Raw genomic sequence first — 27,268 nt, 5'->3', positions numbered from 1 at the left:
AAACAATTAGATCATGGCATCTGTAAGAAGTTAAAATGATCATTTTAGGCAATCTTCTTGGGTTCTGTGTTTTCTTTAAGTGTGCTTTATAAGTTCTCAGTAGGGGAAAAAAAAAAAAAAAACAACCAACAAAGCAAAACCATTCCCTTTAAACACAGTAAAAACAGCTTTCCTCCCTAAAATGCTTTTGCTTGTCTTTCCTTGCATAAAGAATGCTTTTTATGTTCTCCAGTTACAGACAACTGTGTAAGTGTTAGAATCAAACTCCCTTTCTCCTGCAACATTGTACTCCCAGGGGAGAGTGTAAGAGAACAAACACGGCCTGGCACAGCAGAGGCTCCAGGAAGGGGCTGTAGGGAGGATCTGCACATGCCCTGTTGATGAGGGTAGAACCATCTCTATAGATGAGAGGAGTAATGCATTCCTCCTGCTTCCCCCATTCTTTCTGTCTGGAGCTCTAGCTTGCTTGCTTGCTTGTCCTTTACAGCGGTGCTACAGGGTGAGAAGCAATTCAACAGGATGAAATTATCAGTGCTGATGAGCAGTTAAAGCCTACTGTCAACATATTTCTTCAGACTTGCCTTGATTGATGAGACAGTTGGTGCATCTCTGATTGTAATTTGCAGAGAGTAACAAACTCAGAACTCTGTTTCAAAATGGCTTGCTCATACAGATAGAGATGTAATTGGAACAAGTAAATTATGTGTCACATCCCTCAAGAATATTTCTGTGAAGGATATATCTAGTTTTGGGTGTGAGAGTCAGTAAAAGGAAAACAGTGCTTACAAGAGAAATCCTGTGCCATACTTCAGTTGTGCACTACTTTGGTTATTTATCTTACTGGTTTAATCACAGAAGTATTGCTGTGAAGGGATGTCAACGTTACCTACTCCAGCCTCCCATTCTAAGCATGCTGTGTATATGCAGAAGCTTTCCCTGTACAGATCAAGACAGAAAAGACAACTGGGCCTTCTCTTGTCTCTCACTGGGTCTGTCCATCACCCAGAGATTCTTTGGACTTCCCTTTGCAGCTGGCATGCCTATAGCTCCCTTTGTGTTGCCCAAAATGTCCCTCCCTAGCTCTGACATCAGGTGAGCACTGGCCTCCCCCATTTCCCTGAGCAGCGCTTTTATACTCTTTTGTTTGTTGCCTCTCCATGTTTTCATCTTTTAAAAATTCATCATTTAAAAATTTTCCTCAGCTGTGCTGTTTACAGCAGGCTGAGCTGTAATGCCTGTGCTATCTAAACTAGTTTGTTTGTCTCTGCAGAGCGTTGCACTGTGAGTAGAATGTGCCTTAATCTGATCTCCTGCATAATGGAGACCAATTTGTTATCTGTATACATCTTCTATCTGATTTCCTTTTCTCAATTTGTGCTGTGGAACTGATCTCAACCTCTTGCTGTCAGTTTTCCAGTTATGATTATCATCTGGCTGCGTTTCCTGTGAAATTACTACTTTTCTTGTAGGGCTGCTGACAGGTTGGAGCTGACAGGCTCTGCTGCGTGCGGACTGCATATTTATTTGTCAGAGCTGAAAGCCATATTTATGTTTTAAGCTTTATTTGGCATAAGTGACTGGACTGAAATTTTGTTCTAATGAGTTTAAGAGAAATTAATGACAGATTTACAGTACTTTTGTATGGTGTTAGTGTGAAGGGTTCTGGTCTATTACAGCAATCTCTAGGCACTAAGAACTTCAAGTCATGATGGAACTGTACGGATTATAGGTGTTTGAACATTCCCTTCTTTCACTCTCCTTCTCAGAAGTGCCCTAGAGGCCTCTTGAAGACATCCAAAACCACCACAAGCTGTATGAAACTGCTCCTTCACACCTGGAGCACCTCCTGGCCTCCTTCTGCGCTGACCACGCTGCCTACAGGGCTGCTTCTCCTATGTTTCTTGCTGCTCTCTCCCACCTGCTGCTGCCCAGCTTTTTCCTCTTTCTCCAGTCTGCTCTCAAAGAAGCACACCCGGACTCGCTCATGGCTCAGCTCTGGCAGCAGCAGGTCCCTTTGGACACAGCTGTGATCTGACATGAGACAGCTGCTGCACTCCAATACCAAAACCTGGACATGTAAGTGCAGTACAGAAACGTAGCTAATCTGTAACATATTCCATGAAAAAACAAAAAGATATTTCATAATTGCTGATGGATGATGGATGGTCCCTTCAATTTAGTGACTGATGAAAACTCGCCTGCTAGCAAGAATGAATGAGAGGGTTGTATCTACCCAGAGCAGTGGAAAGGTGGTGGAAGCTGATTGAGCGTGGCCACCTTCTGCCCTGCTCTATCTTGTTTACTTTGTTAGAAATTGTGTTGTGTGTTCAGAAGGTCAGGACAAGTCACCTTGAGCCTTGCTTATGGATCCTGGAATTAATGAAATTCATTGGGCTGTATCCCTCTTCCATTCATCTGCATAGAATCAAAAGAATAACTGTGCTAAGTAAAAAGCAGCACTGAAAGGATATGAAATTGCCATAATTCCCACTCACAGCTTTTTGGGAAACTCTGCAGGTGAATGCCTTCTGCACCTCTATGCAGATAACAGATCTTAGAAATGTCAAGTCTAGCTTGTTTCTGAAAGCATTTTTTCAGGATTTCTAATATATATATATATTTAAAGTTGTTATGTAGACTTAGAGAGTTTATTTTTCGATCTCTGTGAAGAAAGAAGGAATTCACATTGCTGTGAATGTTGCAGTGAAGAACTTCAGTGACTGCAAGCACTGACTTCATTGGTCAGAGGAATGAAGACTGTTGTGTATGAGAGAGCCTGGTGTCTTCAGAAGGTTATAGACACAAAAGTAAGATGGACATGGCAGTACTGCATAGAGAGCATCAATTAAAATGAAATTGGGAGTTGTTAATACATCTTTCTTTCTTGAAAAGAGGGTCATGCAAGGTGTGTTTTCTGGGGGCATAATAGACCACTCTGTCTGTCATCAGCAAAGTTTGCCAATTACCCTATCTTTAACCTTCCTTTTATTATGGAAAATTAATTAGAAGTTTCTGGAGAGGAAATGGGGACTAAAAGGGGTCTTTATTTTTTATGGCCTATTTAGCTTTAAAAGCATAAATCAAAGTATTTTTCTAATATTTATAATGGAATCTGTCCTCCCATTCTCCTGTCTGAGTGATTACAAAACAAAAGCCCAGACTGCGAGGCTTCAGCCTGTTTAATGGAACAAACAGCAGCTATGTATTTACTGTGCCAGTTGAAACAGAAGCGTAAAGAATTTAACCAAGGCAACGTGAAATGTTTTGAGTCATGAAAAAATCTTTTTAAAATAAAAAAGTTGGTATTCACTGTATTTGAAAGCTGGGAACTCTGTAGAATAGGGAAAGCTAATGTGATAGCATCTAGCTTCACTTATAGTGTTGAGAATTGATCAGAAAAATGAAGCAGTCTACTGAAGGTAAGGCATACAAGAAATACAGTCCAATTTAAATATTATGAGATCATTTTAGGTAGCTGAAATTGCTTACTAATTTATTTCCTTTCGTAAATGTATGTGACCGTGTGTTTGGACAGATTTAAAAAACCATGAGCAGCATTGTTCCAGCCTTATAAAACTGCACAGGTAGGAATTGTACCTCCCTCACAGCTTGAGTCCTTGCTGCGTGGTGGTGTATCACAGATTGATAACAGCAGAGCAGATGGAGAACGGAACGCCTGGACAGCTATTTTATGAGGAGATCAGGAATTATGACTTTATAATCTTCCTTCTTGCTATATTGGAAAAAAGCCATGTTTACTGCTTTTACAGTAGGCATTAGCATAGCAAATTATGCTATTGGCCATAATGAGTAGTGCTAGTGGGAGAGGAGGTGAAGAGTGAGATTGGGAAAGACAAGCTTGAACCAGAAAAGCAGAGAATCCTGATTGGAAATAAATGTTCCTTATGCAGTCTGTGCACTGAAACATTGCTGTTTAATGGTGAGTCAGAGCTGAAGAGAACCAAAACCGTTTCTTACTGTATATCCTTTTTACCAGCACATGCCAACAAAGTGAGACAGTCATCATGCGTATCTGGTATGTTCTTGTGCCTTACAGGGTACATGGATGGGGAACATCAGGAGAGAATGTTTTCCACAGAAAGACTTTCTTATATGAAGTGGTTCTCTTCCCTCCCTCCTTTCCCCTCCATTTCCCTTTTTTTTTTTTTTAATTTTGACTCCAGGAAGCTGAAGTGATTCCACATTCCTATCTGTATACTTGTGGAACCAAGATGCAGTTTTTGCGTTGAGTCAAATGCATATTAATTTTTGTTTATGTGAGCTTTTATGATAATTTTTACAGTTTGTAATTCAAGTCCTATACATCCTCATCTACTTTCTTATCACTGAATCTGTTTTTCTCTTCCCCTTCTCCTTTCTCCTGCAACTCCCCACAGCTCTTCTTGTTTACGAGACCAATACTATAATGGTTTAAAAAATGGCACTGTTGATAATGTCTCCGTAGTTTCTAGTGTAGAAAAAGGAAATGGTTCAGGGAAGTATTTATGAGTGAACTCTGCTTTTGATGCATGGTTGAAATCAAAGCATTTTTAAATTTGCATCTATATGTACATATAAAACAACTGCGGTATAATGCTGTAAGCTTTACAGTAGTCATGAAAGAGAACTTAAAGCAAAGGTAGTCTCTCATCTCACATAAGCTGCAAAGCAAGAGAAAGCTCTGGGGACTTCCTATATAGCTATTGATTTTGTTCTCTATTAGCAGAGGGGTTTTTCATCTTGTTAAATAACAGTAGCATATATCTTTCTGGTTTGTTCGCTGGCATTTTGACCAAGATCTTTCAATATTGAGTAGATCACCCCAATAACATTTTTCAACTAAGGCTTCGTGCAGATCATCAAAACTATCTGTTGCCATTCTACTACCTCAACCTATAGGCCAGAGTGGGAACAGTCACTTCTGGAAAATGTCTTATCCCTAGTGTAACCTGCGAATCAGAACGTGTAAGAATGGCAGTCTAAAACCTTTGTGGACAATCCTCTGTTGTAAATTGCAGTGGATTTCTGCTATGGGATGACAGAGCGAGCTCCAAAGTTTCTTTGAAGAACTGTATTCTGCACTTGGAAAGGAACAACCCTGGCTATACATACAAACTGAAGGATGAGATGCTGGAGAGCAGCCCTGTTGAAAGGCATGTGAGGGTCTTGGTTGACAGCAAGATGAACAAGAGGTAACAGTGTGCTCAGGTAGCCAGGAAAATAACTGTATCCTGACATTCATCAAGCAAGGCATTTGAGCTGCTGGTGTTCAAGAAGTGTGGGAACAACCTTCTCACTCATATGGTCTGATTTTTGGGTGGTCCTCTGGAGTCAAGAGTTGGACATCTTTGGTTTCTTTCAACTCAGGATGCTCTTTAATTGTACAGTTCTATGTCATCTTATTTGCCTTAGTAGCTCTAATGATCATGATTTGCAGTATTGGATCTCATGTTGTCTGATAGTAATTCAAGAATTTAATTGTTGGGATCCATGTCAAACTTTAACTGGCGTGGTGTTTGATAATCAGTTCTAGTCACCACCTGATGGTGCAAAAAAAAAATTGTGAGCGTAGCAGTTAACGCTAGAACACCACACTGGAATGCAAACTGTTATAATCTGAAAAAATACGGAATAACATGGATGTGAGAAATGAACAGAAATATAAACGGGAAGACAGAGCTGCGTGAATGTGTCTTCAACTTCATCCCTGTAAATCTTACCAGTTAGAGCCAGTGAACCACAGAATCCTTCTGCTGATGTGAATAAATGCGTGGATGTACAGTTTATATGCCTACTCAGTCTGATTGCCTTTTCAGTATTTGTCAGCTACAGATACTGACTTGCTTCCTGCTTTTAGTCATTATTTTATGTGTAATAAAACATGTTCTGAGCTTTAGAAATGCATCAGGAGATCAGAGTTAGGGAAAACAGGATTTTATGTTACTCTTCCTGTTGGAGCACGCCGATTTTTTTTTTTAATTTTTTTATTTTTCTCACGTAATTGTATTAATTTGGAATAGATAACGGTGCTTTTTTGTTTATTTTTAATTAGAGTATGAACAGTGTATGGGTATGCTTTGACCTGCTTTCTGTGAAAGGAAGGAATGTATAAGAAGGAGTATAATCTTGCCTTGAGCATCTGGCTCAGAGCGAAGAATTCAGATGGAGCTGTAAGAAACAGAACTAGAAAAGAAAAAGGACCAAGATTTCTGCTTTGGTTCTAAAGTTAAGGATCACAGAAAGACTTGCGCCTGCACAAAGTTGCATGTGAAAATACCCCTCTACACTTATAAAAAAGAAGAAAAAATAATGGACATTTTGTGAATTTTCCTGCCACAAGGAAGGATGTTAATTGCTTAAAAACAATTAAATATTCTCTATGCTGCATCTACTCTAACTGTCCCTCGAGGCTGTTTCTGATACTTAGCTGTGTGGGCTTTTGACCACGTCCAGCCGATTTTGTGTTCTTTCTTAATTATAATAACTGCATTTTCAAGTGGTGGACTTCTTTACACTCGACCATATTCAGTCTCATTTTGGCAAAGAGAATGCAAGCTGTTTAAGGAAGAAACTGCTGCAAAGGAAGAGTAATTTCTGCGTATGAATCTTGTTGACATTGCACTTGACAGAGTTGGAAACTTTGTCACAACACAGCAGTATTATATAAGAGAATGATGGTGCAGAAATGTTGCTGCAAAGCATACAAATGCTTTATCCTTGTCCCTTAGGGTTGATCTTCTGAAAGAGACAAATAGAAGATGACTGGGGAATGAGAGTGTAGAATACAGGACAAGAAACATATTAAAGAGCTGGCACGGTTTGCTTATCTGCGAATAGTTGTGTAGGTCTTTTTTTTTTTCTTTTTTTTCTTTAATGACATTGGAGGTAATGAATTTTTATAATTTTAATTTATGCATTTGGTATGTGGGCAATGAAAACAGAAATAAGTAAGGGAGGAAGGAAGTGGGATTGGTAGGGGCCAGCACAGGGAGCTGCAGGAATTCTGTAAACTGCTTCTATCAAGAACAGCAAGGGCATACTGTCAGCATCCCCATCCACGTGCTACTTTTCCACGTGATACCAATAACAGAGAGGTTAATTTTGGATTAATATTGGTAGTTGCAACCAATAATATGTTTCATAGTATTTTTTGTCTTTTTATTTCATCATCAGTTATTATTACAGGGAAATTGAGAACTATGGCAGCACTTAGTTCTTTAATTTATGTTGCATCACTTATATGACAAAAAATGCTCAAGTTCTTCATGCCTTACTTTGACTATTGTAATTCTACAAGAAAATGGCATGTGAGTTGTGTTTTTGTGCTTTGAACAGCCTTGATTTCTAGACTTAAATCAATCCTGTCAGCTCCTTACTTTTCTGTTAATAAAGTTGTATGAATATAACATCAATTTTCTGCTTAAAACAATGATTGTAGATAGGGACAGTAAGAGGCTGGTGTATGGCCTTATGCTTTAGGAATACACTGGCATGTATACAAAGGATTTTACATTTTCTTTTTAACATTTGCTGAACATCTTTTCCTTTCCTTACACGGTGGATACTTGCTTAATGCACAGTTGTTTGCAGAAGCAAGACTGATTCTATTGCACTGTGGTGATAACATACCACAGAACAAGAAGGACATAAAACTAATAGAGAGCATCTAAAGGAGATGGTGAAGGCTCTGGAGAGGAAAATATATAAGGAGCGGGTGAGAACAGAAGAGGCTGAGGGAGGTCTCATAGCAACTTACAGCTCCCCACAGGGAAAGAAAAGGCAACACTGAGCTCTGGGCATGGAATGGGCTGCCCAAGGCAGTGGGCATGGCCTTGAGCTACTGGAGTTCAAGGAGTGTTTGGGATACTGCTCTCAGACGTAGGGTTTGGATTTTGGGTGGTCACGTGTGGAGCTGGGAGTTGGGCTCAGTGCTCCTAATGGGTTTCCAATTTGGGATATCTTATGATTCTATGGTATGGTAGTACTGTTGATTTTTTGAAGTGACACTTGTGATTTTTTTTTTTTTTCCCCCATTTTGTGTGACCTGATTGTATCTCTTGGGTATTGTTATGGTAATAACTTCTATTTTCTTTATCTGCCGTGTGTATTAATTTTAGTCTGTACTGATTTTAGTTATAACAAAAAGAACTAGAGCAGAGGCACTGACCTATTTGTATTGTATTAGATAAAATACATCTTCAGTAAAAAGTCATATGTATCATCAAAATGGGTCATGTCCTGAAATCCTTACTAAAGTTTACTTGAAGTTCAGCATGTTTTTAAAAGTGAGAGATGAAAGCCTTCACTAATTTGATATGAAATTGAGAAATTCACCTACAGCCACATTTTCTGTTCACTAACTGTATAAATCTCTTTTTAAAGTTGTGATAGTTGAGAGCATTACGTCTTCCAATTGCATCTTCCAGTCATTTTACTCACTGTTGTTTAATGAGCCATAAAAAAGTCTAGTACCAAATCCATGCATATAGTGAATATTTTTCTACAGTATTAGGTAATGTGCATTTACCTACGAAGTGCAACTTTGTATACCTAGCTTTAATATGGAGATAATGTTCCAGATAATTTTTAATATTGATGGTCCCATTCAAATGTTTTCTCCACAACTTTCCAAAAGTACAGCTGATTTTGAGTAGGAGACATTCCTTGCATTAATAAAAGCAGAGACTGGCTCCTACGCTTCAAGTGGCTCTGAAATGTACCTTCACCACTGTTTATAAATATTTCATCACTATTTATAAATATCAGAAGGATGGAAGTCAGTTGGATGCGGCCAGGCTCTTTTCAGTGGTACCCAGTGACTGAACAAGAAGCAAGGGGCAAAACTGGGACGTGGGAAGTTCCGTACAAACAGGAAGAACTTTTTTGCTGTGAGAGTGACAGAGCACAGGAACTGGCTGCCCAAATAGGTTGTGAAGTCTCCTTCTCTGGAGAATATTCAAGGCACATCTGGACAGTTTCCTGTGCAACCTACTGTAGGGAATCTGCTTTAGCAGGAGCTTGGACTTGATCTCCAGAGGTTCCTCCCAACCTTTACAATTCTGTGAGACCTAGAGACAGCCACTTTCTAAAACGTGCCTTAACTAACTTTAGAGCTTTTCTGTTTTGCTGTTTAACGTTTTACAGGTGTCTTGGCATGTCACAGAAAAAGCAATGCCATAGTTTGCTTTGCTATTATTATTATTATTATTATTGTTCTTTACATTCCCAGTGAGAATCCAAGTTCAAATGTGCCACTGAGTTGGTTAGAGAATCTAAAATTTTTTGTTTTACACTTTTCAGTGGACACTGAAATACCTAATTAATAAGAAATAGCATGCTTTTATTGCTCATTTATTCTGTATCTTCTTTGGTAAATATCAGATGTATTCAACGGTTTCTTGTGCAACTTTTTGGAAAAACTTTACAAATTAAGGTTTTTTGTTGTTGTTCTATAACTTTTATATTTTCTACTTTCATTAATATATTTTCAATACATAACTTTCTCTCATCACTAATACCTGAACAAGAGTTGCAAGTCAAAAAGGCTGGATTAGAGAGAATCTGCTTGAGGAGCAGAAATTAATTGCTTCCTTTGATGCCTTGATGTCATAATGCTAAGTATACAAAAATACTCGTGAGACCTTGTGTATTTGTGTTGTCTACTTTTAGCTTCCTTTTTGGATCATTTCCAAAAATGATCCTGTGGAAATATAATGAAATTTGTTAGGATTTCTGTCTTTCATCATGCATTATGATTTGGTGCTTAAAATTCTGACAGTTTCTTTGGTTTATGTGCTGGATGTTCTCCTTTAACGTGTTGTGTAGTTGAGCTATGCGTAGTTTTGTTTCCAGGTTAGTTGTGCTTTTTTGATTTTGGGGGGAATAAATTTATTAATTTTGTGTCTTATATGAGAACCTATGATAATTTTCAAGAAACCATGATATTGTGAAATAAAGAGGCTATGGCATTCTTCTGTAGATCTCTGTTTCTCTTCAAGTGTCTGGGGATGTGCCCAGAAGAACACTTGAATTTTAGCAATGCGGGCTCTGTGCCACGTGTGCCAAAGCAGATGCTCATTTGTACAAGAACAAAGCAAGCAGGGCCCCAACCTTGCATAATCCGCTCTGTGCAGAAGTTCCCACAAAATCCTGCTTCAAGAGGGTCTTTGTGAAGTCTGTGAGGGTCCCTGGGAAGTGGGGATTGGGATCAGTGTTGAGCCTTGGCTTGTTCGTATCATGCTGCTTTTTACTGATAGAAAGCCAATAAAAACCTGCATGTAAAGTGTTGCAAAGATTGAAAAGAAGAACAAAATACTTATCAGCGTTGTATAATTGATTGTTCTGTTTTGAAATATGTTTATATTTAGAATACTTTATTCTTAGTGAAAATTAAAATTGATTAATTTTAATCACCTTTAATCACCTTTTCTTAACAAACCAAATATCTGTCTACTCCGCATATCCCATAATGTTTAGAGCAGTATACATTTCCATTGTAATTTGTTATTTGTTTGAATGCAATTCACAACACGTGACTGTAGAAATTCTCCTGACAGTCTTGCCAGATTGGAAATATTCTTCTTGGAATATTACTTTAAAATTTGAATCTGAAACTTTTAGCCCGTTTGATGGGAAGACCTTTAGTGTCTCTATGAAGAGCCTGCAGCACTTCAGAGATGCCAGCTGGGCAGCTCAGGGATCAGTGGCAATGCTTTGATTGAAGAAATAACTAAAAAACTTATTCTAGGGACCGCTGCTTCAACGTGCTTCATACCAATGAAGGCCTTCTTGCTATTTTTTCCTTTGCTGCTGTCATGTGCCCTGAAGGAAAATCTGATTTTACACATTTTTATTTGGATAGTATTTCCCCTTTCTGCTCTGTAGATGGACAGTTGGAAACCGTTTCCTTTTAGGCCCCAGTCTCAACAGAAAAACCCCTGCTTTCCCAAGAGGAAAATTGATCATCTCAGCCCGGATGTTTGCTTTGGCAGGAGTCAGTAGGAAGCTGCTGGGTGTGGGAAAAAGTAGAGAGAAGACAACATCTAAGAAGAAATTAGGTGGTAGAAGCTGGTTGAAATTTTAGAACGTCTCTGATAAGCGGTATAAAAAGTTTTAGACACATATTGTGCAGCATAGAAGTGTGTCAAAGGATGCTGGATTTATGTGTAGCAGTTTTTGCCTTTCGAGTCCACTGGATGAAGATAACAGGCTGAGTGAACCACTTTAGATTCCCGTTCACAGCTTTCATCGTTGTGAAAAACCTGGAAAGAATTGCAAATGCAATTTGCCATTCAAAGGCAGATCAATTGCATTCATTTTCTATATGATAAAATAGGGTTGCTGTAGCAGTTGGCTGCTAATTATGAATAAAGACATAGCATTTTTTAACCTTGCAGTCTTCAATGTCAAGTGCTTATTTTGGGGATTAAGCTGGAAAATGCTTGGAAGAAAGCCAGCATTAGTGGTGTTACTGTTTTAGACATTATCACAGCTACCAGTCCATGTGACAGATCTGAATCTTCCTGCATTTCTAACGCAAATCCAAGTGGTTTCTTAGATTTTGTCACTTTACCTCTTGTCTTAATATTTTAATTGCACAGCCAATTCCTGATGGTACAAACCTTACTGCTAACCACCCCCACCCTGTTTGACTGCACCATCAGAAAGATGTCAGAAATTTGTTGGCTTTAGTTTGGTGATTTATAGTGTAGGAGCTTTTTTTTTTTTTTTTTTAGTGCATGTTAGCAGCATATGGTTTACTTGTCTTCTAAATTGTATTTGTGAGAAGACGTTACTCTCTCTTCTTGCAAAGATGGGAATAGTGATATGAAGCACAAGGCTTGTGAAAGATGCAGTTCAGTATGAAGCATGAATATAAATCTTACGACGTTTCTCAATCTTTTAAAATTTAAATATAATTTTTAAGTAGCAGTTACACATGCCATTTAATACTGTAAAACTGGTCTATCTCTCATTTTGGTACAGAGTAATTAATGATTCATCTGTTCTTACAGCTAGCCAATTTATATTTTATGTTGCCAGCTGGTTTATGGTATGTCAAAGGCGCAGAGAAAGGTATCATGGGTGTAATACATTAAAAATATGGTTTTTATCTATTGCTACACAGATACAAACTAATCAGAAATGGAAATTATGACCTTGCATTACTGAAGTCATTATGTAAACTGCGTACTTTCAAAATGATGGCAAACAGCACGTAAGCAGGACAAGACAAAAGAATTTAGTAGTTGTATTTCTGCAAGTAAGTGGAGCGTTTTAAAGTTGCAAAAGGAGCATTAAGTTACTTGCCAGTGAGATTTTTACCAGTCCTCTTAACTGGATCGTCAGTGTCATACACTGGAGGTACTTGTGTTACTGGGTGTTCTCTTTAATTTTATCATTTTTACTGTGTCAGCTTTTATTATCATTAACAACTAGGCTCACAAACTCAATTGTGTCCCGGTAGGATTTCGGATTATTCTTCAAATTACAGCAATTTGTCATGGTGTCACTGTTTTTTAACCTCTAACCCTAGGTTACCTACAGAGTCTGCAGAGTCCGGATTTGGCATGCCACCGATTCAATTTATATTGAATGTAAACAATTACAGTGTCTCACAAACAAACAAAAAGCAGTCAAAGTCAAAACTAAGGGTCATAGTCTAGCTTGTTGTGAATCCATTTCTAATTGAACTGTTTTTTTTCCCCCCAAATCAGATCTAGGCAATACAATAGTATCACTCTTTACCATAAGGAGAAGCAGAAGTGAGTTAGGCTCTCATTAATGGCAGACACCCTGCTGTGTTGGCAGCGACAGAATTTAGAAGAATTGCTGCTACAACTGGTGTTTTTCATGGTATGTGACCGAGGAGGTTTTCAGGTTTTCACTGTGTGTATGTGTCTGTGGGTGAGAGAAAACAAGCCAACTAATCTCAGAGTCAAAGGAATGTGCTAGTTCAGAGGCAGGTAAGAAAAGATGGAAAGGAGGGGAGAACACCTAAAGCCAGAGAAGAGAAGGGAGGGTAGGGACTGAACATCCTCCAGCAGCTCAAGGGGCATCCCCAGGTGATCTGAAAGCCAGGTGTGGCCAGGTGGTCTGATAGCCCTGGATGAGCCCTGCCACCCATGGTGACCAGAGCTCTATTGCAGGACACAGCTGGGGCTTACTTGCATGGACAAGCCTCCAGACAACCCAACTGCTGAGTTGTGGTTGGGACAAATTTACCATCTTCAGAAATTCACAACTGTGGTGTTGCCGTGATTAAGGGACAGTGTGATTGTTAAATGTGAAGTAGAATTGCATTTCATCTGTTCCCTTTTTACCATTCTGTTACTTTTTCAGATATTGCCATCACAGATCATCCCATGACTTAGAAATATCTTTTTTTCTTTTTTCCCCCCCCATATGTGCTTTCCATTGTCTTTCAAGAACAAACACAGATGTTTCTCAGAACTCTCTTCCTTTTGGGTATTACAAATTCTTGCTTTCATTTGATTTTTGTTTTGATTGAATGCCATCACTACTTCATGAGTTCAGATCGCAGTACTTGAGTGATATCGTAAAATCTTAAAGACCTCACAGACACGGTATTTCAAGCAGTAGCAATTGCTGATATGGTCAGATCTCAAAAATAAGACTTTCAAGTGTAAATATCAAATCTTAATGAGATTTGTAAGGTGTACTGGTTCTGGTCACATTTTTTTCTGTTAGTTGGCTAGAAGTCTGCATTGTTACTATAAAACTCGTGTTAAATGTTATTCAAGATTTTCATAGCTTCTGATAACAAACCTTCCATTAAAAGTCCTTTATCTGGATTGTTTTTGTGATATAATGGTGATAGCTGCAGTTATTTCCAAGGGCTGGGGTGATTTTTGCCTCTTTAATGGGTTTCTTGTACTCAATTGCTGCTGGTACTGGAAGCTCCAAATTGACTGATTCACAGTTTTATTTGCTTATAGCAGGTATGGGTTTGTTACTTGTTTCTTCCTCTTTCTCAAAGATGGGAGGGCTGATGCTCAGTTATCATCCTATAAAAAAAATTTCCACGCTCCATTCAGTTCTGAATTGTTTCCACTTTGGGAAATTTGCATTGTATGGCAAAATATGGAAATATTGCATTATTGCTTGTGTATTTAAATTGGAAAACTAATTTGCGTTCTGTGAAAACGCTGAATTTCAAATTGGTGAAATGCAATTTTTTAAACTTCTTTTTGTTTTTGCTCAGAAGATAATCATTGAAGGGAACTTTGTTTCATGCAAAAAGACCGTTTCTGTCCAAAAAAAAAAAAAAAAAAAAGGTAGTCTTTCATAAACTTGACATTTAGGAGCTGTGGCTTGAGGAGATCACTTGGAATAAAGTGTTACAGTGAGTACCCTGCGGTCAGGAGTCATACTGCCAAAGCAGCCAATGTTTTCTGTTGAACATGAACTGCCTACTTCCATCAGTTACATTCGCTCAAATAAAAGATAAATCTTCGGACTTATTATAGATACATTGAATAATTAAGAAGCCACTCTTAATTACTGCCTGAAGGAGTCATAAAAGTTACAGTACTAAGTGTGTTACCAAGTAAATTTTTAGATTAAACTTCTTTAAATAGAACTGTGCAATGTACATACTACCAGAGGAATCTGCCATGTCTTATTTTAAATGGTCTTTTATAATCTAATTCCATCTGTTTAAAATTTTTAGAAGTGCTTAAAAAATTGGCAGTGTAAGGGATGATCAGAACAATGAAGGGCTGCAGGCAGGCTCAGCAGGCAGGGATGAGGAAGGGCACCATGGGATAAGATCACCAGTCACTTCGCCCTTAGGCACAGTGTCCCTGTCCTGCAGATGGTCTTCTTCAACCCACCATAGGTAGCTGTCCCCCAAAACTTGCAGACATCATTCTCTTTCATTTGTGTTATAATTGTCTTAACAGTAATTGCAATACTGAATGCCTATTCTGTTATTTCATTGTGCTGGCTCAGCAATTCGTTAGTTGAAATTAGTTCACTCTGTTACAATCTGCAGATATTTTAAGGTTGAGCATTTATGCTTGCTCAGTGACCGAGTTAGTCCCTATCTAGCTGTAAGTAAAGTTAAATATAGTTTTGCTGAGTTCAGCAAAAATTGCACTATGATCAGCCAACGCTCCCCTCCTCCTTGCTGAAGGGCTGGTGATGTGCTGGGGGTGTATTTCTGCTGGGCAGACCCTTCTGAGCCTTTTGGCCCGTGCTGGGTGAGGGCCCTTCTTCCATCCTTGTGTTATGAAACTGAGGCAGGCTTTCCCAAGCTGAATCCCTCTTACACAGCGTTGCATGTCGCTGTGCTCCTGCATCCTATCGCATGACTATTTCTCTTATGTGTGTGAGGTAACTCCAAGTGCAAATCCTTCAACTACTTTTCCCAGTGGGATAATTTCCCTTGCCTAAGGTGAGCATCTCAATCACTGAAACACAGTTTTATGTTCTTTTTAGTTGGAATTATTTCTGGATGCACAAAGAAAACATTCTTTGTTGCCACCTGATGCATCTTCAGCAGGAAGTATAATAAATATCCATACCCAGAATATAATTATCTCAAACAGAATTAGATGATATTGGATTTCCCATTTCAGTTTTCAGCATACTATTATACATTAAGGTGAGACTGTCTCCCAATGTTTCTGGGAATATTTAGTGACAGCAAAGTCTTTCATGAGCAAGCAAGCATCCCTTGTGACCTTATTTGTGACCTCTAAGCTCTGGGAAGGATCGTACCTTCCAGTTATCTGATTCTGTGAGCGCTGAGCTAGCAGCTCCTGTGCTGGATGGGCAGAGCACTTCACCCAGCATTTCTGTGTTCTCCTTGGTGCCAGGCATCTCTTCTTTCTTCATTACGATGCTTCATTTTCAGCTGCTTACTTCTTTATTAGGTTGCAAATTCAATTAATTCTAGCTATACCTTAACCTGCAAGTATAGTTCAAAATAAGCAATGTGTGATTTCCTTTATTTAATTTACAATTATTGTATCTTCAGCCACAATAAAAATAATTTGTTTTGAAGTTTGTGCTTACCTTCCTTCCAACTGACTGCTATAAGGAGCCTTCTCCAGTCACTGTTCCCTTCTAGTTATCTGTTTCCAGTGCCAGATCACATCTAATTTATTCTTTTTCTGATTTTTGATTCCTGCTGTTGGTGTGAGGGTGGCCAAAAGTGAAATTTCTGAGTAGGTGTATTTGCTGTTTATTCTGTGTAGGTTTCCTTATTTGAAATGCCCTCAAATGTTGGGTTTAAGCATGTCTTGCAAACTTCAATTTCCATTCAGTAATAGCTTTCGTTCTGTATACAGATGTTTTTGTGGTGGTTTTTTTTTCTTTTTCTTTTCATTCTGGTGAATACTTATGCACTTGTTCTGTTGTAGTTTTGTTTATTAAAAGTAGCTTGAATTCATTTTTGTCTTACGTTTGCCAGGTGAGCATTATTTCAGAGATTACAACTCTTACATCAGGTGCTTCGAATGCTGCTGTAGTTTAAATATTTAGATGATTGAGAGGAAAGACTAATAACAAAATCATTGCTTATATTGATGCATTTTTTGTTGTTGTTGTTGTTGTTTCTTTTAAATTTGAGAGATCGCACCTCTCTTAAGCTATCCCAACAATGTTACAGTTAATTTTATCTACAAGAAAAACACAGGGCTCTCTAGAAAAGCTTTTTTGTTCTGCAGCAGCTCTCTGGTTGTTGTCTGCAGGCGTTCCCAAATAACCAGATTTCTGTGCCTCCTTAGTTATCATGGAACAGGGAAATATGTATCCACTCCTTGTGAAGTAAGGTAATACTGGAGAAGAAGCTCTTGGCACTTTATCTATCTGAATTAATTAAATACATTGGCGAAAGGAAGGAGACAGCATGACTGTCGTGTGCCATCTTATGTCATTTCTGTGCAGGCTTGTGAAGAGCATCGCCTTTTGGGCCAAGTTCCCTTTGCAGCTGTCATTTCTGTATGGCTGTGTGTAGAATGTAAAGATGGCAATAAATGATCCTGTACATTGATTTTGTTTAATAGACTTGCCAAGTGCTCAAAGGCTTCCTGAATTATTATTTGTTGAGATATTTCCAGTTCTGAATTAGCAAGGTGTTAGGAAGAGTGGCTGCGCTATGCTTTATAATGTGAAAGCTAACACACTCTTAATTTGATTAGATTCTTAATTATTTGCTTGACTCTCAAAATTTTTTTGATGTGTTACAAATTCTCAGGCAGCTCCTGATATTTTATGACAGGTCATAATGTTTAAAAGTTTATCCTCTGTTTCCTTCTTTGTATAGAATGTTTGTCTTTTTATACCTGTTTTCTTGTCTCTTCAGTTTTGCTATTGAAATTGTTCCAGCTTCATCTCTCTGTGGTTTCTTTATCTTACCAGCTTAAGGCTTTCAGAGTGCCCATTTTGGAAGCTGTTTTGGGGATACTTTCCTTTCCCAATGTTTTGACTGTGTTGTAGCTGCACTATACAGGTGCTGTCTTTAATACAGTGTTCCTGTGCCACGCAAGGCTGTAAGCCAAGGATTTGCCCTGGGCACTTTTCCCCCTTGCCAGTCTCTACGAGGACTTCTGCTCTATAGTTCCTGCTCTTCCACTGGACTTAAGCCAGTAGATAAGGAACAGTTTTTTTCTATTTATTCCTTTCTTGGAGGGAAACAGCTGCAAGCAGCGCCCAGGGTTACTAGCCTGGGTTAATGTGACGTTGTGGGGCTTGGAAAGGGCTGTGGTGTATGCTACTGCTGTGATGGGATGCCAGGGCCTGCTGCTTCCCTTTCAGGGTGAGATGGTGGCCCTACAGCGGAGCATTTGTCATAGTAATGTCCAGCTAAGGGCATCTGTCCTGCCTTGGATTCAGTGGGCCTTCTTGCAGGAGCCACCATGGCCAAATACCCTGCATTCTCTTAGTTGTAGAAAAGATACTAAGTTAGGCACAGAGCTCTCTCTGTAGTTAGCTCTGCCATCCTCACCACCACACTGCAGAAAAGAAGGGCAGAACTGCGCCTGGCTATGTGGAATGCTGAGCATGGTGAGGACTCAGTTCATCCTGTGCTCTGGTTTTCTGCACACCTCCATGGCAGTGACCCTCAGGAACAGGCAGAGTGGAGGATGCTGAAGGAAGTCTGCTTCTGTAATTTCAATTACTTGATGATAATTTTTAATTGCTTGCTTTCTAATATCGCAGGTGCTGGGAGGCATTAGCTTCATTCAGTGTCCAGAATATATAGGCTAGAAATAAATTATTTCTTCTGGATTGGTGTTACTTTTAGGTTTAACACAGTGTGTGTTAAAGAAGCTTACTCTGTGAATAACAGGATGGTTTCCCATTGTGATAGTAGCCATTAGGTTTTTCCAAACAGTTGGGCTACTGCGTCATTTTAAATATTAAGTATTCAATTCAGTACGTAGTAACTGAAGATTGTGTATTGAAATGTAAATTAAATGCTATAAATTTAAAGATTCTGAGCAATTACTGGAGAGGTGTTACAGTAGGACAAAATGATTTACTTTTTACTTGAGGGTAATGATTGATGCAGTTTTTCTCTTATTACTTTTTGTGTGTTAGCTTTTAGCAGTATCTATTTGTTTTTGTTTAAGCTGTCAAAGAACTAAAAATGAAATTATAAGGTAGTGCTGTGTATTGTATTTGACTGTTAAACAAGAAATATAAAGGGCTATTCAAAAATGTATGGGAATATGGATTTTTATTTTTAAATCTCTTATCAGAATCATTTATAATGCATTATGACTAGAACAGCAGTTAGATTAAGTCCTTTACCAAATACACATCATGTAATGAGATGTGCTTGAAAGCCTTCAAAATAAGGGAAAGTGGAGGGATACCATTACATCTTTTATCACCTGTGGGGCGATTCCCCCCAAGGCAAGTGGCTGGTACTGAGGTCTGTGCTGTCAAGGCAAGGTGGTTTCTACGATCTCTTTTGTTCACAATTAGCTTGGATATTTCTTCTGCCCTGCTGTGAGAGGCTAGCATCACACAGGAGAGAGAAGGATCCAGAGTGATGTATGCTCATTCTGGACGGAAATGCTAAGTGAGGACTAGATAGCAGAGAAAAATATTACTCTAAAGGTAGTATTCTCAAATACTGAAAAGTAAAACCCCTCAAAACCAGAAGGAATATATTTTCTATCACACAAAATGCTTCTCCTGGGCTGAGGGCTCTGAGCTCCTTCTCTGTTGTGCTGAGCTGGGCTGGAGGAAGACTGGATGTGGAACACATGGTGATTCCTTGTTGCTTTGTCCTTCAAATGACTGGCAGACAAGGAGTTCCCATACTTCTGAAGAGGAGTATGGCTGTATTGCATTGTCTTATTTTCCTGGGCATTAAAGATAAATAAATAAAAAGCCAAGCTAATTTGCCAGTGGCCTAATTGGAGAAGTCTTTAAGCCTTTTCTTTAACTGTATGTAAACGGGATATGCATAAAGGGAAGGAAGCATCTGGCTCATAAATATTTTCTGTTGGTGAACAAATTCAATTGCTATGAAATATCAACATAATCGGTTACCTAAATATTTTATTATATTTTTCTGTAGCTGACTGATTGAATGTGTTAATCTGCCCTTTTCAAGATTAGAGGACAAAGTTGGTTCTGATTCTCACAATTTGCTGACCTTGGGGTGTGGTGAGCAAATTCTGTCAAGGCACTAGAAGGACTCAGGTGGCTACACAAACATTACATTAAGGTAATAAGATAGTCTACCTTCATTACAATTTGTGTAACTTTTAAGGATTTTAAAACTCACAGTACTGTGAATCTTTCTTTCTTCAGAAATCGTTAGTTTGAAGTTCAGTACCAGTTCAAAATTCAGTTCAATTTGACTTAAAGTCATTGTGTTTTACTGAAAGAACTCAGAAGCATCTGTATATGAAAAGTTTTGTTAGACAAAGAAGATACTTAAGTATTCAACCACTTTTTTCTGTCAACTGCTCTTCAAGCTTAATTGTTATAATTCAGAGTGATGAATTTGAGGGTAGTAAAATGGAAACAAGTACTAACAATGCTCTATTTCAGGTCTTGAGGGTTTAAATTATTAAAGGTTGTGCTCTAATATCAGTTTCTAACAAAGCTAAATGGAAGCTCTTTGTGTGAACGTGTTTAAGAGAAGAACAGAAACGTTCTGCATGAGCAAAATGGGAAGATCAAACAATCACCAACTACTTATGAATAGGATTACATGGAATTCTCAGGGCCAGTTGTCTTCAGACACCTCATTCTTCCCCCTCTCATGCAGTAGGGCTTATTGGTGGAAATACAACGAGCAAACATTACAACTGTTGTTCAGTGAACATGTGTTCTCTTCTGCTTCAGTTCCTTCACCATCCAGCTAAACTATATTGTAACATAATCACACATTCTCAACCCTGCTTACATTTTTGCTAGTTTTGATTTCTTCCTCAAGGTCCTGGCTGCTTCCTGCTGCGTTCTGTGGATCCTTCCTTTGCTTGACCTCCATCTTCCCCTTTCCCCATTGCATCCTGAAACTCCTGACAGAGTGAAATACAGGTTTCTTCCTCATTTTTCTCCCTGTCTCTGAGTTCTTCTCATCGTGGCACAGAAACAGTTTTTGTTTGCTGTGCTCCTTTCACTATTCTGTTTTCTTACCAACACCATCAGTCTCTTGGTATCTGTCCTGTGCCCACTCTTACTTTGCTCCTTATCTTTCCCTCTCAACTGACACTATCTCTGAACAGCTTGCACACATTATAACACATCTTAATACACTTTGTCTTTTCCACTTTTGGGGAAGGAATAAAACAGAAAAAGCTCTTGGCTTGCTAGCCTATCTTCTTCCTTTCTCCTCTGTTCTTATTAGGCACATATATTTCAACCTCTTGAATCCACGTTTTGTTTACTGCTGCTCTCTACAGTCTCTAATGACCTTCTTTTAAAGGAAGCTCAAAACCAGTTCTCCATCCTCATTACTGAGTCAGTGTTTACTCATATGTCCGACTGATCTGTACTTGGCTCTCCCACTTTGTAGTTTGCTTGTAAATTCTTTAGGATAGGGTGTTTCTTTATTTCTGTTTGTATGCTATTCTGCCCTGTTAGTGGGCTGTTCTAAGCACAGGACTTTGCTGTGAAAGTGCAAATAACTAATATATTCTTGATCAAGGGTTCCTTTTCCCTCACCCTTTCCCTGGATATTTTGACTGGATCAAATTATGTAGATTATCAGTGGGATTGCTAATAAGCAGCATTTTCAAACGACATGGCTAGTTATCCACAAATGTTGCCTCACAAATTTGCATTGCACTGCAAACTTAGAGCAGAATTCTGCTAATCTTTCTCATGTGAACTGACACACTTACGTCAGTAGACAACTAAGATTTGCCACACAGTAAGGATTTGGCTCATAATCCCAGGGAAAGCATTTGCATACACACAGGGAATACTGTCTGGTGGCTTTGTTAAAAGCTTTCTCCTCACTCCATTTCTCCTTATGTGATTTTCAACTTGAAAGTGGGAGGAACGAAGCAAACTCCATCTGACCCACGGTGCGTAAGGAGGTTGTCTGTAAGGCTGTCTAATTCAAATGGCGAGAGGAGAAAATAATCTCTAGATGGGAGTTGTTACATCGACTTCACAAAAAGAAGTGAAAACACTCTATAACTGCTTAAATTACACTTAACAGTTATGGGCAGGGTGCAAACTCAGAATGGCTTAAAATCAAAATTTCAACAGATTGAGGATGAAGGACAAATAAGGGATGGCGACTGCTGAGCTTATGTTGAAAGGCAGGAAAATTTTCTCTCAGGTGCTGTAGAAATTGCAAAAGCTTTGGTCACAGAAATGTGTTTACAAAAATGATTTGCAGTGTGGTTTTTGTTTTCTTCTCCATGAACTGCCAAGCATAGCTTTTTTGGGACTTTGTACCTCATTTGAGAAATTTATTATAGACTTATTTTCAATTTCTTTTTTTAATGTGTAGTTTTTTTTTTTTATGGGAAAGATACAAGTTCATTTCCTCTATGTTTGTGGATATTAATTATTCACTGTATTTTTAGTCAACTGTGTTAGGTAACTTTTGGGATCAAATACCCTGCAATGTGACATTTCTTCCAGTTTCAGCAGTCACAGATCAGAGGAAACTGCTAAAAGAACATGGGTGCCTTATGCATCCATTATACAAAATGGAGAGATTTCTGACTCATCTGCTCTGAATTGCTCCCCAGGTTCCTAACAAAAGCAGCCAGGTTAGTTTTCTAAATTTGGGTGTAAACTTGCTCTTTGTACTCTTTGCTGCTGACTTCAGGGTGTCAGGATGTCATGTTGCTCATGACACCTCTTGTCTTTGCAGGACCGGATCCTAAAATAGCATGACAGAGAGGGACAAAATAAGCCAGCTCTATCAGATAGATTTGAGTTATATTATATAAAATAAATATCAGTATTTGTAAGGTCTTCTTTCTTATTTCAGTCAGCTTCTAGGAATACTTTCCCACTTACCGTATTACAAATTCTCACAATTACTTCATGTACTAGCTAACATTATCATCTAGTATCTATGCTGTACTTGCTTCTGATAGCCAGGTAAAAAAATCAGAATAATGGACAGCAGGATAGTCTACCCAAAGCTACTGGAATGACTGGATCCTTGTTTTAGGATCCTACCTTGTAACTGATACTTCAGCTGTCTACCAGTCCGTGTATGTCTATAAAGATGTTCCTGATCATAAAGCAGCAGGCCCTAGGTTGTTTGGTGTTGCTGCTGATGTGCTTTCCCTCTAAACTGAAAAAGAGAACTGGTTTTGTGCACAGCCTTGAAAAATGGATGGTACCGGTGTGTGAGTGGATGGGATATCCTGAGGTTGGAAGGATTTTGTGCATGGACAGGAGTTGAGAAAGGCAGCACCTGGTAGAAGAGGGTTAGCACTGAGTAGCTGCAGGTAGCACCACAGCACTGACTGATACTCTGAGTGGAGAAGTAAGGGTTCTCGTGTTGTCACCTTGAACTGCTGCGTGTATGTAAGTGTGTTCACAATAAATGCAAGTATAGAATATCTTCTTTTACTTCCCTACCTTCTCAGATGCAAATATATGATAACATTTACTTGGTAGCTTGAAGATGTTTCGGTTTTATTTTGCTTCATCAATGAGAAAGGGAGGTCATTCTGCTGCTATTTTTCTTCTATCTCCAACCGTAATTCATTCTGAAATTAGATGTTTATCCCAGGAAAGTCATTACAGAGAGCATTTTATATAGTTCTCTGCTTTTTCCCAAAGTCATGTATCCCTTTTATAGTAATGGCAGCACACTTAGTACGCATGGTTCTTGAAGGTAAAGCTGTCTTCATTAAAAAGATGCAAGAACAAAAATCAACAACTCCAGGATCCATGTAATATTACACACAAAAACAACCTGTAGTAATGCTGACAACTTAACTATATTTTTTGTGTTCAGTTCCAGGGCCTAAGTCACAGGCCTGTCCCTCTCCTCTGAATGATTTTGTGATTGTGTACTCCCTGTAATTGCTGTAATGGCTTTGGTACCCAGCCACTTGTCCTCTATTCAGATGTACTTCAGTGGTGCTTCTCAGAATACATTCCCTCTGCAAACAGTTTGTACTTCCTGAACAGGAACTAAAAGCCTGTCCTTTCAGTTGAAAGAATTTTGTTTTAATGTATACCATTGTAACTGCCCTTAATTTAAATACTTATACTAAAGAATAAGGTATATTTTATACTGCAAGTGCATCATTTTTTCACTTCTATTTTTTTTGTATTTCTAAGTATACAAATTTCAGCACTACTTTTTCCAAATGATGGGCTAGAAAAAGGAGTGAAAAAAGATCAAAGAAATTGTCTTAACCTGCATCACTGCCTTTGTCCAGGTTTCTGATATAGTGGAGCCACTGAGACTTGTTTTCTTGCCCTCATTTTCTTTTCCATACTTTGAATTTTGTCCTTTTTTTTTAATGAAACTGGCAAAATTGAAAGACAAATGACAGCTGTTTTATCTTACTTTTTCCTGGTGGATGCCTAGTCTCTCACCATTCCGTTTTCAGAGGCAGGCATTTGGCAATTTCAGTAATATTTATCCAGGCTGACATTGAACGACTGTTGCTTTTGCTGCATATGACAGTATTGACTAGCGCAGAGCTGTGGCCTCCCGTCAGTGTGCAATACGTGTCGATGCAAACCCATTTAAGCAGCTGGAAGTTCTTTCTCCCCCATCCCCTCCCTTAAATTTTTCATTGCCCATCTTCGCAGCAGAAGGGCTAAAATAATTACCTGCAGTCTCATTTTTCACTTTCCTACATGCAGATCTTGCGTGGTTGGGCAGCGAGAGGCTGGCTGGGAGGGGCCTGCTCTGATGCAGCACAGGCATATGACAGCAGCAACAGCCAGCAGAGAGCTTCGCCAGGCGGCTTTTGCTGCAGTACGCTGATTGCCACTTGAGAGCATCCGCCAGGATCCCCGGCAGCAGGCACTCGGAGGAGACGCTGCGTGGGCACTTGTTTAAGGAGTACCTGACTAAACAATTGGGTTATTCTTTAACTGCAGGAGAAGTGCCTGTATTCCCTTCACGCAAGCTCCCTACTGGCTTTCTGCATTCTTAATTTATCGGAGCTGTTCTTCCCTCCGCTTCCCTCCCGTGACTTCTTTTCTTTTCCTTCCTTTTATTCTAGTTATTTATTTTGAGCGTTTTCACCTCCCAAATCTGTGCTGCATCACCAGCTTTCATTATGCTGTGCTCGGTAGCCCGGTGTGCTCCCCGCCTCTGCTAGGCAGTGGCAGCATGGATGGTGCTCTTGTGACGACCTCTGCTGATGCTATCAGTCCACTGCGGATAGGCATGCTGAGTAATCCTGCTGTAAATGGGCGAGGACACGGACACACGAAAAATTAACCACAGCTTTCTTCGAGACCACAACTATGTGACTGAAGGTAACAGAAATACTGTCGTTATTCTCTTCTTGCATTGCATATTCTGTGCCAGGAATGCACTGTCACGTTTGGAGATGTAGGCTGTTCTTTCTTTCTTTTTTTTTTTTTCCAGCAGTCTTTCAGGGCGTTTTTCTGTGTGATGTAGCGACAGAATCTGTTTGAATTTGCTAAATCTCAAAGGCATTCTGTCTTGATGTGATGGTATATGAAACTATATGTGCTGAAGAAGGTCTTGCATTGTGCTGAGTTCGTGCTAGTGAGGTGTGCAGCACCTGGCATTGAATGCACAGGAGCTGCAGTGTGAAAGCCTGGAAGCAGCCGATCCCTTTAAAAAGATGAAAGATTTCAGATCTCTGCAGTAAAAGAAACAATCTGTAAAGTTAACTGTTTGCTGGTGTAATAAAGGTTATGCATCTCATTTGGGTAATTGTAGCCTGAGCATCACAGACATTGCTGAGCTGATTGTTCCCTTGAGAATTGTATAAATTTAGAAAGGACGTGTATGCATTATCTTTAGAAATACTGCTGCCTCCTTGCCACCCTCTCTCTGTATGTGCAAGGTACAAGAGGAAAGAAAAGGCACCTTCATTTTAAGTCCTTCAATGGCTGCTGGTTTATTATATAAAAAGGGTTTTCCTGCAGGTGACATTGAGTGCCCAGATATTTTAGCTTGAGATGAGTGAAATGGTTGGGTCGGATACTGATCCAGTTTGCATCACCAAAAAGTTGCTTTAAGAGCAGGCCATTTTAAGGTTGATTTATTGAACAGGAGAAATGTAACTGTAGGTGCTTGACTTTGCAAACATATTTGTGTGTGCTGAGTTTTAACAGCACTTTCCAGCAGCAGAAACAGTACTTCAGTGTAGGCTTATATAATATGAACATACTTATCAGGGTCACCCAGCACTACTTAAGACTCAGTCTACAGATTGTGTCATCATTTGATCAATGTTCAGTCACTTAATACTCCCATGCTGCATCCTGAAATGCGATCAGCTGATGCTCTCTCGATTATTGATGATTCCCATTTTTTTAGAATGTGGAGAACAGTGAGATGATTTGGCCAGACTGTAAACACAAAGCAGATTTTTTCAGAAGGGAAATTTAGAAAGCTGTGCACTCTAACTGTTACCACTGGCTGGTATAGCTGTTTGATCATCTTGCCTCCAGGACATCCCTGGCATCCTTGTTCATGTTTCTGTGCACTCTCAAAATTTGTTTTCAATTTTCAATGCCTTTTGTCTGAATGATGCTTTACATTTTGAGATGTATTCTTCTGTGAGAACATTTGAAGCAACTTTGTCTTACATTTATTAGGTTTATAAATTGATGTCTTCACTTTTGCAAGATGTACTGTGCAGTTACTGCAGTGTACTATCTACATGTTGAGATTCAGATGTATATTTAACGTGCATGTGTGGCTGCATGAAAATTTGGACTTTTAATCTGTCAGTTTTGTAATCTGAGGGAAAGAATCACTTGTGGATTTTGCAAATCAGTCCTTTATATGTTACAGGTGTTTTAGATGCGTTTTTTTAGTAATTTGAGGCACACAACTGACTGAAGTGTGAGATTTTCTCACTCTCTATCTTCGCTTGATCTTTGGATTGGAAGGACTGGATGTTCTTTCATGATTGCGCCTGGAGTGGCTTGTCTTAAGTGGGTCAAAGTAGGCCTTAAATATCGGTGTCAACCTATATTTCCCCTGGGATTGAGAGTTGTTGTGAAATTTGTTGATTTTGAGTAGATGATGTATAGAAGACTGTCATAGCAAAGGCTATTTGAAATGGTGTTAATTCTTCAGCTCTGAGTTCTGTAATGCTCAGCTGGACAGCTGTAATATGAAATTCTTTCATCTATTACACCAGAAGTTGTCACACCTTTTTAAAACATCATGAAAATCATGAGGGAACAGATTTATTTGTGAAATTTTTCCAGGGACGCCTTCAGGAATCCAGCTCACAAATTTTCATTTCTAATTGATACTAACTGATAATTGATCTAATTGATAATTGATTTTGTTTAAAATGCCTAATGACTGTGTAAGTTAAACTTGCTTAAAATGTACTTTGTTCATTGTCTTGTGTTTTCTTTTTCTTTTTTAAATTTTATGATTTTATTTATTTAAAGAGCTGGCTCCATGAAACAACCTTTAACACTTCTCATCTAGGAAGGCCAGAAGTCCTTTTTGCAGCCCTTTGCATTTGGCTCTGTCATGTTGGTACTGTGGGTATGATAGCAGCGTACATCTGCAAATGCAGCCATGCTGTTTTGCAAATAGTTTTGCATTATTTTGTTATATTGAAATGTGTTTTGGGGAGGGTCAAACTGAAGATGGTACTTTTTTTTT

This window comes from Meleagris gallopavo, chromosome 4, assembly GCF_000146605.3.
Source record: "Meleagris gallopavo isolate NT-WF06-2002-E0010 breed Aviagen turkey brand Nicholas breeding stock chromosome 4, Turkey_5.1, whole genome shotgun sequence".
In the NCBI taxonomy this organism is placed as follows: domain Eukaryota; kingdom Metazoa; phylum Chordata; class Aves; order Galliformes; family Phasianidae; genus Meleagris; species Meleagris gallopavo.
Note: the sequence above shows the minus strand (reverse complement) of the source record.